The following is a 12,738-nucleotide window of genomic DNA, read 5'->3' as shown; positions in this document are numbered from 1 at the left end:
TTACACTTTTTTGTGTTCTTGCGAAATTCTGTGAACAAAGGCGCTGCTTAAGGTAAAATGTATACTGTGGACATATGACATATTCAAATATAGTTACTGTAAGTATAAGTACTTACATATTTACTGCGTAGTTAAGACCATAAAAGCAAGATTTTACAAAATAACTTGGACAGATTATCTTTAAGTATTTAAGTAACAAAGAATTCAGTGAGATACCTAGTTACAGTAGTTACATTACCAGTTAAATTTTACGAAAGCTAATATTTTTTTAGCTGCAGAATGGTAAAGAAAATCCTTATAATACACATAATTATGTTTCGTGATTAGCAGATAGATAAGGAAGGTCAATATTATTTGTTATGCCTTCGTGGTGTCTTTTATACATGCTTTACGCCATTTTTGGATAGTATGGCGAGACCACGCGAGACCAAACGACACTAGACGAGACGAGACTTTGAAAGTCTCGTCTCGTCTCGTCTCGCGGCAACAATAATGATTGTAACTGATGCATTTATCTCATGTACATTTACCAAAGATTCAAAAATAGAACATGCAATGTAGAAAAAAAAACTGCTCTTTAATTTCGATTCTATAAATTTTTTTACTCAGATTCACTTTACGAGATAATCGCCGCAAAAAAACAGTGGTGGGCTCATTTTTCTCTTTGCGCTGAAAACTATGCTTATTTTCCAAGGTCATTTACGAGCGTTGGGTGGGAGATACCCAAAAACAGTAAGAAACATCTTTATAGAGAATTTAATGGAGAATATAAAAAGTCCTATAACATTTTTTCGTAGAAGTTGTGGTTTACGAGCAAAACCCCGAAAAATTCGCGAGGTCACGATTGGGAGTGGTGTTTTGGGCAAAAGGGGAGGTGGGAACTTTTCAGATCTGTATTTGGGTCCCTACTGAGAGTTCATATCCAAATTTTTAAAACTTTGTAAATTTTTTCTTCTATTCCTTGTTTTACGAACTAACTTGCTTACACTATAAATATTCTAATCATGGACACCTGCGACCAGAGTAATTACCTAACTGGGACAGGTGCGCCTTCGAAATGTGAAAATGGTAACATCACAAAAAAAGTGACTTTAATGAAAGCTTATTGTTAACGAGCTCCTAACGAGTTGAGAATTTTGCGATGTCTATCCGTCTGTCCGCTAGCACGATATCTCGGAAATGATGGATCGATTACGCTGAAATGTTTCAGATGGATTTTTTTTATCAAATTTGTAGATCGGAGTTCGTGAATTGGCAATGTAGTTATCAACCGAATTGCATGAATTTCAAAATAAGCATATAGCTTTAGACATCTAATACGCAATTCCAAGCTATAGCCATACCCAGGGGCACGTTTGCTAAGTTTGTTTTTTACTGCACTTGTCATATTTTCGAAAGATGAACACGCATACGTAGGTAATTTATTTAAAAAAGACAGGCTATAGCCCAGTTAGCCCATTTATAACCCGGGACCTGTGGACGACCATCCGTTAGTGATGGAAGACATGCGAAAGACGTTCTGATATTTAAAGATAACGAATTTCTGCATCATTATTGCAGTTTTGCTGAAATTTCAATGCTTGATAACTTTTAAACACAACACCTAACTATATTGGAAGTAACAGGGGCGCCAATGGATTTCTAATGTTAGTTTTTCATAGGTTTCTCTTGCAAAAGAGTATACACAACTACCGTAGGTATGTGGTTTCCTATCGGTGCTATTAAGCTCCACATGAATTGCGTATAATCATTGAATAATAAATCTGATCAGATTTATTATTCAATGGTATAATTGAAAAAATTACGCAACTCATAAATGTTCCACCGCCGAAAAAATATGTTCCCCGCGTGCAGGACCTCTTGTTCTTTTTTACTGTAAAATACTAACAGTCTTCCTGTTTCACAGTTTTGATCCAGAATTAGAAATTTTGCACCCACGTTGAAGGGATATTAGTCCTTCAGGAATTGAAATTTTTTAAATTAATAATTAATCCATTTATCTATCCATTTATTTCTAATTTTGATGTCGAGTATCTTTTTCATAGTACTCAATGATGAATAATAGCAATTGAGTTCGCTGCAATTGTCAATCAACAAAATATACAGCTAGTGCAAATTAAAACATGCGTAAAGAAAAAATTATACTTACCTGCGTTTCATAGAGAGGAACAGACCAAAATACATAATATAGAATGAGAATACGCCATCATACTACACTTCCTCAATGAATATTTGTTGAAAAGCGATCCTAAAGCACAGTGTAATGCATGTAACGCAGACCTCACTGTGAAGCATGTAATATTCGAATGCGAGGAATTTATTAATCGGCGTCGAATATATGGAATTGATTAAATATATCACAATATATCTAAACAACGTACAAAGCATCCGAAATACATGAAACTACCTCAGAGCAATTCAGCTATACCAAAGAATTTAGGTGGACAGTATTTAATGAAATTTAATGAATAATAGATATAATCCCAGTAGTTGAAGCCTTAACAAATAAAAAAATAATTTACCAAACAGACTATCCAGTCTAAATACACGACAAATTTGAATATTGCTTAATAACAGCCACGGAGAAATATAGAAAAATTATTGTAATTTTTACTTTTGTTGGTGGTTGATTGTCTACATTCCATACAAGATACATACCTAATTTTTTGCGACGGGATATTTCAGAGTTGAAGCAAGCAAGTTTCGCAATTATACGCAATTCATGTGGACTATATAGAGAGAACCGCATGTTATCAATTAATGTTATACAAGTGACAATTATAGAAAATGCATGTGTTTAGCGTTCAGTGCATACAAAACTTGGATCTACAAATATTGTAATAAGTGCTCTATATAATCCTGATGTTAAATAACTAACGATACTATTGTTTTTTAAACATTGGCAGCACTTATGATGTAATCTGTTACATTTCTACTAGCACTTTACGGGGTAGAAATAGGTACATTTCTAGAGACGGTAACAAGACACTTTGAAAGAACACTATTCGCTAAAAATACATGCTTAAAATTGTTAGTCCCCGACACACATTAGAAACACAGTTGGATCCTGTTTATTTAAAAATATGGACTTGCATGTTAAGTATCAACTTTTTTAAAATGATGCCCTCTTCATGTAAATACCGAGCAATCGAGCAACTTCATAAATTTTTATTCGGCTGCTACATCGCTTTTGTTAGCAATTTATAGAGTATCGAAGTTTAGATGTGCCCCCGCTATTTCAAAGTAAAAATTCTAAACAAGGTTAGATTGAGGAAATTCGATCGTTTATTTTCCTTGTATTTTGAAGTAATATACGAGTGTTATATTCATCTTCAATATCTATAATTAGTATTTGTTAAAAATTGGGTCCATACTTAATTTGGTGGCTTCGAAAAAATCTGGACGTACAGGTTTGGTACTTTAAAGAATTCGCTAAAATATTAACCTTCCGACAATTTTGCATTCTCCGAAGCTCGACGGGATTTTCTGTCTACCTGTAGGGTGATTGACTGTGTGTTAACTCTAACCTAGTTTATGTATCGAAATCACGCATTTTTTCGGTTAGCGTATGAGTACCGAATTAACTATAAAGAAAAAGCCGAAAACAATTACGTATAATTAACACTTTTTCTATTTAATTTTCAGTATTTTTCTGCGCCAATGGGGTAAATACTGCGTGCGAGACAAACGGGCCCATGAGTAAACGAAAGCTCGAACCCATCTTCAGCTAAGGGGTGAAAGATACGTAGTAAGCTTGCAAGACAATTTCAGAATAAAATTACATTATTAGAATATTTGTTTAAAATGACATGAAAATAAAGCGTTGTACTCTCAGTTTCGTTTTTGATAAATGGCGAAAACACAAGGGGACGCAGAGGTTTGGTAGTGCTCTTCCTATAGAGACGATCACTTTATAATTTACACGTAACTTATTACGAACTACTGTAAAAGATCAAACTTTATTATTTATGGAATAACAGTTACGTATATTGAGATTTAACCAGTGTAGGTACAGTTATCAAATCAAAATGAATTTTTATTGAAACGTCCGATTGAACATTTAAAATGGCAGTACATTATATTGTAACATTAAAATTCGCACTCTGGTGGAACCTATACGAAAAGAAAAACTCCACAGCGGATAAGACTGCGTGCTTATTTTTCTTTTAACCATATAAACCAGCAGTATGCAGTGGATTTTTTGACAGAACAAAATTTTGTGCTACAATGAGCCTTAGTTATTTTCTCATATGCCATATCACAAATTGGCAAAATTCTCGATTGGCATGAAACTTTTTGCTTGACAGTTCATTTGTTGACAAAATTACCAGCTGAAAGCGAGTGATTTTTTTTCAAACAATTGGCACCAAATTTGAAGAAAATCATTTTAAGAACAACTTTTTTTCCTCGGGTGACATTCGACAGCAGCATGAGATCAAAGGCTCATTTAACAAATTAAGGTAACTGACAAATATTATAACCATAAGTATCTGACATTTGTCAATAGGAAACGTGCCGTTCCTATGTTATTTTATAAAATTGCTACAACAAAGAGTAACACCTGTTTTTAATTAACAAGATAACAATATATCCAACGGGCACCTGGTACTTTCAATTTCGATAACGTTTCTCTATTCAACTGGAATATATAGCTAATCAGAATGCGATAAACAGTTCAGGTAAGAAAATTTGCTTATTTGTTATCTTTTAGTATTAGTCGTATATTTGTTGGAGGGTTTTCGTAACTTTGCGAGAAGAGTCCTTATTCAAATTAGCAGAGTAAGTAAAATTATTATTAAGGGTAAATATATACCGATATTTGTCAAAGTAAAATCCAAAATGAATGATGCATTTCTAATTTCTGGTCCTTTTCTAGTAGTATCGCAAATCTATTGGATTACCTTTTTGGGAAAAGTAGCTGGAATTTCAGTGTGTCACAGTATTTTTTGCATAGGTACGTATAAACTTATTTTGAGATGCATTAGTTTTATTAGAATGTATAATTTTCTACAAACTTCAAGTACAAGAACTATTTTGAATGTGCGATACGTGTCTCAAAGGCTCTAAAAGAAATTGCAGTATATTTAGTAATAAACGATGTGTTCGTTGTGTTTTAGGACAATTAAAATCTTTTTGAAGATTAGTCACTTCAAGATCGTTACTAATTATCTGTAAAGGCACATGTAATACAAACATTATATTTCAGCGGTTGTTCTCGTACCTACCAGTTTAGGTACCTACTCGATAACCCTGATCTCCTACATTTTTGTTAAAAGAAATACCGTTTATATATTTGGATACACCATAGAAAATTAACTTCTACATAATTATAGTCAATCCGGTGCGTAGAATCCACAGAATAGTTTCTGGTCCCTTTTTTAACGTCCAAAAAAGTGGAAATGGAACATGATCCCTTCCGAACGCCTTTCCCCATTCTTTAAGATATCGACTGTCGGAATTTTGGTCATTTTTAGGACCTCGCACAAAGAGTCAACAAAAGAAGCCGCAAGTCGATATATTAACAAGTATAGGGGATTGCCAATTTTTTATTGGGGTTATGTCTGATTTTTCGCTATTTCTATAGGCCCGAAATGGCTACGCACCTCAAAACCGACTTCATTTTAACTTAATTCTAAACAACCAGGTTTCCGTCAATTTCGAAAATTTTCATTTTTTCCGATATAAGGGCGTTTCACGGAAGAAGTTAACGTTTGGAAATTTTCTCAGAATCACGCTGAGAGGTTCGTGCTCCAAATACTTACCTATTAGTTATTGGGTCCAGGACCGAACTGGAGAGGGGAAAACACGGGGACCTACCCCAATTAGGCCTCATACATTTAATTACCGTGATAACTAGAATATAATAAAATCAAGTCGAACAGAAGAACATGGTGTTTAGTTTAGAAATACTGCGGGGGTTGTAATTTTTGGCCCACATCGAAACATTTTTGTTTCGGCGAGGGAGTACGTTTAAAGGACTTACAACAAACCCTATACAATTGCCACTTAAACATAAAATCCAATTCCTTTTTAAAATTTCGTAACTTTAAATAGGATTCACCCTTACTTGCATAGCAATACTCAATTGTGGGGGTCGCCAGACTTACAAACAACCCTACAGTTCCTAAATATAAAATCCCATTCCGTTTTAAAATTTCGTAAACTTATAAAAAGTAATGGCTCTAATTCAATTGTGGGGCTTGTAATTTTAATTACATCCGAAAAATTTCTGTTTCTTCAATAGATTATGTTTAGAGCTTACAAATAACCCTTCAATTGACACACTTTCCTTTTTAAAATTTCGAATTCGGATTTACCTGCATAGCAACACGTCCCTGCGGGGGTTGTAATTTTAGGTATACATCAAAAGTTAGTTGTTTCTTAGATAGATTATGTGTGCATCAGGACTTACAAACAATGCCGCAATTGACACCTAATCCTAAAAATATAGTTCTCCGTCTTTTCTTAAAATTTAAAGGAGATTCAGATTCGCGCTTACCTGCATAGCAATATTCAACTGCCGGGGTGGGTATTTTTTGTTGTACATCAAAATTCTTAGATAGATTATGTGTGCAGGACTTACAAGGAACCCTAAAATTGACACCTAAATATAAAATCCCTTGCCTTTTTGACATTTCGCCACATTAAAGAGAATTCACGTATATCTACATAGCATTACTCAATAGTGGGCAGGTGTGGGTGTTGTAATTTATGGTGTACATGAAAAATTTTTGTTGCTTCGTTAGAATATGTGTAAATTATCTACAAACAACCCTACAAATGCCACCTAAAGATAAAATCCCTTTTCGTTTTAAAATTTTGCAATTTCCAATAAAATTCGCTCGTACCCACATAACAATACTCAATTGCCAAGGTTGTAATTTTTGTTGTACATCAAATACTTTAGTTTCATTGATAGGTTAGGACCTCGGTTATGACTGTGTGCAGGACAACCCTACAGTTGACATCTAAGTACATAATCCCAGTCGAGTATAACATTTTACAATTTCCAATAAAAATCGCTCGTAACTACATAGTCATACGCAATTTCAGGGGTTGAAACTTTAGCTATACTGAAAAATGTTTATTTTCTAGATATAATATGTGCGGAGGACCTGCAAACAAGGCTACATTTGACACCAAAATATAAAATACAAAGAATTTGCTTTTAACTGGCATACGAATGGGAGTTGTAATTTTTGTTGTACATAAAAAATGTTTGTTCCCTTGATAGATTATGTGTGCAGAACTTACAACCAACCCTGAAATTGACAACTAAAATTAAGTCCCTTTTGCTTTTTAAGATTTCATAACGTTAAATAGAATTAGCATTTAGCTCTTATCTGCATATAGCAATATTCAACTGCGGGGGTTGCCATTACTGTTATACATAGAAAATTTTTGTTTCTTTGATAGATTATGTGTGCAGGAGTACAAACAACCTTGCATAGGTTACGGGCCATTAAAGTATTAGTGTAATGAAGATGGGGAAGGGGGGGGGGGGGGTGAGCTCTGCAATGCACCACAAAAACATTTTTTGCTTCATTTTAAAGTATTCCTTTCTCGAAAATCAATTAGAATACAGTTTTTTTTAAATTGCAGCTTCCAACGGGCCATTATGACCTACAGGCCAGGTGGCAATCGCCCCCCCCCCCCCCGGGCCAGTCCGCCCCTGTTGATCGATTATATGTGCAAAACATAATGACATGAAAATAAAGCGTTGTACCTACACTCAGTTTCTCTTTTGGTAAAGGGCGAAAACACAATAAGGGGACGCAGAGGTTTGGTAGTGCTCTTCCTATAGCGACGATCACTTTATAATTTACACGTAACTTATTTCGAAATACTGTAAAAGGTCCAAATTCGTTGGTACCTACATTCCGTAAAATATAGTGTTTGCGTAAATTTAAGGGTACTATTCTCATTACAGCACTTAATTCATTTCAAAATTTCAAAGTCAAAATTTATTATTTATGCAATAACAGTTACGTATATTGAGATTTAACCATTGTACAATTAGCAAATCAAAATAATAATAATAATAAATCAAAATAATAATAATAATAAATAATAATAATCGCAAGGGTCCAAGGACAACCAATAACCCAAGCAACAACACAGATACAACCTCAAGAACAAAGAAACACCATAAATACAAGTAACGCAACATGCACTACAAAGACAGGTCCACCCAATAAAGTTACACGCCCTAGCACAGTTAAAAAACACATAACTCATTCTTCACAGAAACACACCACGTTATCACAACCCACTCGTACTCAACCCAAACGCAAAAACCTAAACAGCACTACTAGCTCACAAAATACAGTAATACCTCCACCAATAACCCAAGCAATAACACAAATACAACCTCAAGAACAAAGAAACACCATAAATACAAGTAAGGCAACATGTACCACAAAGACAGGTCCACCCAATAAAGTTACACGTCCTAGCACAGTTAAAAACACAAAACTCCATCCTCACCGAAGAACACCACGTTATCACAACCCACTCGTATTCAACCCAAACGCAAAGCCAAAGAAACACTTACACAATAAACTCCATTTAATAAAATTACAGGAATTATTATAATGATTTTTGTTTTGTTTTGTTTTCCTCTTTCCTGATAGCGTTGGCTTATTGTGCCCATGTGTGATTTTTTTTTTTTTTTAGGACCCTACATAACTTCACCAGACACAGACACAGACACTGATCGTTACTTGATTTTAATCCGTGCGATTAGTTAACCAGGCTAGACCTGAGTTCTCACAAGAAACACCGACCATAATAATAATAATAATAATAATAATATGATTTATTGCCCAACAGAATCAAATTCCAATTATAGGACAATTACTAATCTAAGAAAGCACAATAACTAAATATACTAATATCTTAACCGTTAACCTAATAAACACCAAATTAAATGGTATTAAACTTAAACAAGATTAAAAATAAGATTAAAAATATTCCATCAATCTTTTAAGATCAGATACTGAGCAAGTGTTAATGTCACACATATTAGCAATTTTGTTAAAGTTGCTTACCATAACAAATATTGGTGATTTACAAAGTAAGTTTGTATTGGCCTTAGCACAATTGAAAGTATATACATTACGAGCCGATGAACGTGGCACATGGAACCGAATTTGGGAAAGAAGAGATGGACAATCTAGGTTATTGTGTAACAAATTGAAGAGAAAGTTAAGGCTTGACAGAGTTCTGCGAACTTCTAAGGAATGTACCTGAAATCGAGATAACAGTAGTTGATGATCAGTACCAATCGCGGGATAAACTCTGTCCAATTTAAACGATAAAAACTTCAGAAACTTACGCTGCACTGAGCTGCATGAGTTTTTATTGAATCGTCCGATTCAAAATTTAGAATGTCAGTTATATTGTAACATTAAAATTTGCACCCTGGTGGAACCTACATGAAACGAACAACTCCACAGCGGATTGGACATAGGAGTGGGTGCTTATTTTTCTTTTAACCGTATAAGCCAGCAGTCATATCACAAAATGGCAAAATTCTCGATTGGCATGAAACTTTTGTTTTACCAGCTGAAAGCGAGTGATTTTTTAAAGCAATTGGCACCAATTTGAAGAAAATCATTTTAAGTTTATTCCTCGGGCGACATTCGACAGCAGCATGAGATCAAAGGCTCATTTAACAAATTAAGGTCGATTCTCACTTTCGTGCAAGGCACGTACTCGGCACAGGCAAGGCATCGACTCGGCAAAATATCTATATTATTGAATCTTATGAATTTTTGGGGTGTAATTCACACTATGCGAGCAACGACTCGGCAAGCTACGGCCTTTGCACGCGGTGTTCTTCTGAAACAATATTTGCCGGGCATGTACCGTGCACGTTCCGACAAGTGTGAATACAATCTGTGCAGGTCACCGACTTTAGTTCAGTTTTCATAGTACAAGAAAGGTTGAAGGGTCAGCAAAGGAACACTTTTTCAGCGGAACAAGATGAGATGCTGATTGAATGTGTCCGTGAGAATGATTTCGGTCATAAAAGATACTTCTTATGCATTTTATATACACAAAAACGTATTTTTATTTTTCTGCAATATGTACTTTCTTGTTCTTCATCATCTAATATTAGACCTATTTTAATTAACGTGGAAGTTTCGAACATTTCCACAGTTGAAACTCACGTAGAAACTGCTTACCTGCGGCAAGCGTGTCGCAGTGTGAATTGAACTCAAAAAACTTTGCCCGTGCCGAGTATGTGCCGTGCCGTTGCCGGGCCGGTTCTTTGCACGAAAGTGAGAATCGGCCTTTAAGGTAGGTAACTGACAAATACTATAAACATAAGTATCTGACATTTGTCAATAGGAAACAGGCCGTTCCTATGTTATTTTATAAAATTGCCGCAACAAAGCGTGACACCTGTTTTTAATTAACAAGATAACAATATATCCAACGAACACCTGGTACTTTCAATTTCGATAACATTTCTCTATTCAACTGGAATATATGACCAATCAGAATGCGATAAACAGTTCAGGTAAGGCTTGTTTGTTATCTTTTAGTATTAGTCGTATATTTGATGGCAAACGTTATGCAGTGCGTGGATTTTTTTGAGCGTTTTCGTAACTTTGCGAGAAGAACCCTTATTCAAATTAGCAGAGTAAGTGAAATTATTATTAAGGTTAAATAAATCCAAAATGTATGATGCATTTCTAATTTCTGGTCCTTTTGTCGTAGTATCCCAAATCTATTGGATTAACTTTTTGGGGAAAGTATAGCAGGAATTTTAGTGTGTCGTAGTATTTTTGCATAGGTATATACTTATTCTGAGATGCATTATTTATTAGAATGTATTATTTTCTACAAATTTCAATTACAAGAACCATTTTGAATTGCGCAATATGCGTTTCTCTCAAAAGCCCTAAAAGGAATTGCAGTATATTTAGGAATAACGCTACGTTGTGTGCACTGCAAGCAAAAGATCTGTGTTTTAGGACAATTAAAATCTTTTTGAAGATGAGTCAGTTCAAGATCGTGACTAATAATCTGTAAATGCACATGTAATACAAACATTACGGCAGTGGTTGTTCTCGTACCTACCAGTCTAGGTCCCTACTCGATAACTCTTCCTTTTTACATCATCTCCTACATTTTTGTTAAAAGAAATACCGTTTATATATTTGATGCACCATAGAAAATTACCTTCTACATAATTGTAGTGAATTCGGTGCCTAACATTAAAGAGAATTCGGCTATATCTACATAGCAATACTCAATTGTGGGGGTTGTAATTTATGGTGTAGTTCAAAAATTTTTCTTTCTTTGGTAGATTATGTGTATCTACAAACAACGCTATAAATCCCACCTAAAGATAGAATCCCTTTTCGTTTTAAAATTTTGCAATTTCTAATCAAATTCGCTCGCACCTACATAATAATAATCTCAATTGTGAGGGTTGTAATTTTTGTTGTAGATCAAATACTTTTGTTTCATTGATTACGTGTGCGGGACTCACAAACAACCCTACAGTTGATATCCAAACATATAATCTCATTCGGGTATAAAATTTGACAATTCCCAATAAAAATCGCTCGTAGCTACATGATACTCAACTTCTGGGGTGGAAACTTTAGCTATACATAAAAAAATGTTTATTTTTTAAATAGATTATGTGCACATGACCTGCCAACAACGTTACAATGAACACCTAAACATAAAATCCATTTCCGTTTTAACATTTCGTGATTTTAAAGAGAATTCGCTTTTACTTACGTAGCAATACTCAATTGCAATTTCTTTGATAGATTATGTGTGCAGGCCTTACGACCCTACAATTGACTCTTAAGTATAAAATCCCTTTCTTTTATAAAACTTTGTAGCCTTTTAAAGGGAATTCGCTATTAATACCTACACACCAATACTCAATTGCGGGGGTTGTATTTTATTGTGTACATCAATTTTTTTGTTTCTTTGATAGAATATGTGTAAAACACCTACAAACAACCCTACAAATGCCATCTAAAGATAAAAACCTTTTCCGTTTTAAAATTTCGTAATTTTTAAAAGAATTCACTCGTATACCTACATAATAATACCCAATTGCGGGGGTAGTAATTTTTGTTGTACATCAAATACTTTTGTTTCGTTGATAGGTTATGTATGCAGGAACTACAAGCCGCACCCTACAATATACAAGCTCAATATATAATCTTATTCGGGTTTAAAATTTCACAGATTGCAATAAAAATCGCTCATAGCTACATAGTGATACTCAATTTCTGGGGTTGAAATTTTGGCTATACATCAAAAAATTTTATTTTTTAGATGATTATGTCCGCAGGACCTGCAAACAATGCCACAATCGACAGCAAAATATAAAATCCGTGTCCATTTTCAAGTTTCGTAATTTTTAAGAGAATTAGCTTCTACCTACATACCTATAGCAATACTCAATTATGGAGGTTGTAATTTTTGTTGTACATCAAAAATTTTTGTTTCCTTGATAGTGTGTGCAGGACTTACAAGCAACCCTGAAATTGAGACCTAAATATAAAATCACCCTCCTTTTTACAATTTCCTAACTTTAAAAAGAATTCGCTTTTATCTGCATAGCAACACTTCACTGCGGGGGTTGTAATTTTAGATATAAGTCAAAAATGTGTGTCTCTTAGATAGATTATGTGTGCAGACCATACAAGCAAGTGTACTCGACACATAAATATAAAATACCCTGCCTTTATAAAATTT

The sequence above is a fragment of the Photinus pyralis genome, unplaced genomic scaffold (assembly GCF_008802855.1).
Source record: "Photinus pyralis isolate 1611_PpyrPB1 unplaced genomic scaffold, Ppyr1.3 Ppyr1.4_LG3a, whole genome shotgun sequence".
NCBI lineage: Eukaryota > Metazoa > Arthropoda > Insecta > Coleoptera > Lampyridae > Photinus > Photinus pyralis.
Note: the sequence above shows the minus strand (reverse complement) of the source record.